We start from the raw sequence: 2,500 nt of genomic DNA, 5'->3' as shown, positions 1-2,500 counted from the left end.
AATAGCATACACGTGGGCCGACAACCCTGTGTGCTATAAACGTAAGTCGCGAATTATAAAGAAAATAAACCGGACGGACTACTCGGTGACGAACTAACATCGCTCATGAATGAGCGATTAACAGACGAGCTGACTACGGAATTTATCCTTTCGGACATGTTTTCATGGGACTACCCATGCACAGATCAGAACAAATGTTATCCATGCAATCTTGTTTTCCTAGACCATAGAACTTGGTCATCACATATGACACGGGTACATCCGCACGCAAACAAAACGTATAAATGTCGAATTTGTAATCGCACAGCAGATAGCATACACAAGATAGCGTCGCACTACGGAAGAACTTGCAAAAGTTTAATAGGTAAAACTAGTGCTATAACCACCACAATTGAGGAAACACTATTTAGTTGTTCATATTGTAGCAGAGGTTTTACTACGAAAACAGGTTTAGGGGTACATACTAGACGAACTCATCCGACAGAACATGAAGCTAGACTACAGCAAAACACACCAGGAAGGAAGGTTAGATGGGGAGAAGAAGAGGTAGAAATTATGGCCCATAAAGAAGCCCAACAGAATGATGAGGACATAAACATGAATCAACTAATACAGAACTCAGTTATGCCACACAGAACGCTAGAAGCGATTAAAGGGAAGCGGAGAAATATCAAGTATAAGGAATTGGTAAGGACATTGAAAGAAACCACCTATAAGGTAGAAAATCAATGCCTTGTTAACTTAGTTTTACCGACAACATCGGAAATAACAACTACACCTTCTGAAGGAGATCAGCCAGCAATAAGGGCCGAAAAAGAACAATCACTGACAGCAGCTGAGGATCTTCAGGTCATAATTACCGATCTAAAGATCGAGAATTTAAGTCACAATCAGGCGTTACTGCTACTCAATTCTCATGTAGAAAAGTTTTTAAATCGAAGTAAACCAATTAATAGGAAAGATCGTGTAAACCAACAGGAGAAAGATGAGAATAGGCATCGAAGACAATCAAAGCAAACTAAATACAGGAGGTATCAATATTTATACCATACGAACAAGAAAGCTCTATTAGACGAGATTACTTCAGATAGATCGGGGCCAAGTATATACCCAACTGAAGAAAGCATACGGGGAACATTCGTTACTTTATTCGAGTCAAACTCTCCTCCAGATAATATACCCTTTAAATTAAAAAACGACCAATCATGCATCGATATCGTAAAAGCAATCACCTTAGATGAGTTGATTAAGACCCTAGCAATTATGAAGGATAAGTCACCTGGACAGGACAACATTATTCTTAGCGATCTTAGGACTTTACCAATAAAATATTTACTAGATATCTTAAATATCATCCTTTATTTACAGGATATACCACAAATATGGAAACAACACAGAACAAGACTTATACCTAAAACTAAAGAGGATTTAGAAAAACCCTCAAATTGGAGACCCATAACCATCTCATCAATTGTAATTAGGCTATTACACAAAATTTTAAGTTATCGTCTAGGACAGCAATTAAAGCTTAATTACAGGCAGAAAGCATTCCTCCCGGTAGACGGATGTTTCGAAAATAGTGCATTACTACACTTCATCATACACAACGCCAGGCAAAAGCACGAAAACACGCAAATAGTGTCAATAGACCTCAGTAAGGCATTCGATTCTGTCAGCCACGAATCGATTATTAGAGCCTTAAAGCGATTTAACTTATCAAAGGAATCAACAACGTACTTGACCAACATCTATAAGTGTAATCTAACTGATATTGTATTTGGATCGACAACAATGCGTAACATAAATCTAAAAAGAGGCGTAAAGCAAGGTGATCCACTTTCACCGCTACTATTTAACATGATTATGGATGAACTATTGGATAACTTGCCGACATATATAGGAGTTAATGTAGGAAATCAGAAAGTAAATTCAATGATGTTTGCAGACGACCTTATCCTATTTGCAGAAACGGAATGTGGCATGAATAAACTCTTGGATATAACTACTAAATTCCTCGATGACAGACACTTGAAAATAAATATAAACAAATGCAATTCGTTAAGATTTATCAAGTACGGCAAACAGAAGACATTTAGTGTTGCAACGACATCATCGTACTTTATAAATAACGAACCCATTAATCCGGTATCATATGTAAAGGGATTCAAATATCTAGGCATTGAATTTGACCCAAGGGGAAAACGATCTATAAGCTGTAACCTGCTCGCAGCAATGTTAAACAAACTGACCAGAGCACCGTTAAAGCCAGAAAAGAAAGTATATTTAATCAATAACAATTTGATACCTCGTATTATTCATCAATTGGTCCTCGGAAAAGTTACCAAGGGTTTATTGATGTCACTTGATTCTGAAATTAGGAAAAGAGTAAAGCATCTGCTCAGGTTGCCACACGATACGCCCGACAGTTTCTTTTATACATCAGTATCCAACGGAGGAATGGGCATAAGAAATTTATGCGACTCAGTTGCACTATCTATAA

At 37.4% G+C, this 2,500-nt stretch overlaps 1 pseudogene; it reads left to right on the top strand.

The window, feature by feature from the left end:
- The window catches only part of LOC142919083 (28S ribosomal RNA), a 9,006-nt pseudogene that overhangs the window by 4,304 nt on the left and 2,202 nt on the right, over positions 1-2,500 (top strand).

This window comes from Petromyzon marinus, unplaced genomic scaffold, assembly GCF_048934315.1.
Source record: "Petromyzon marinus isolate PM22_M1 ecotype Great Lakes invasive population unplaced genomic scaffold, UKy_Petmar_22M1.pri1.0 PM_G_Scaffold_6, whole genome shotgun sequence".
In the NCBI taxonomy this organism is placed as follows: Eukaryota; Metazoa; Chordata; class Hyperoartia; order Petromyzontiformes; family Petromyzontidae; genus Petromyzon; species Petromyzon marinus.
Note: the sequence above shows the minus strand (reverse complement) of the source record. Positions and strands in the feature narration are given on the sequence as shown.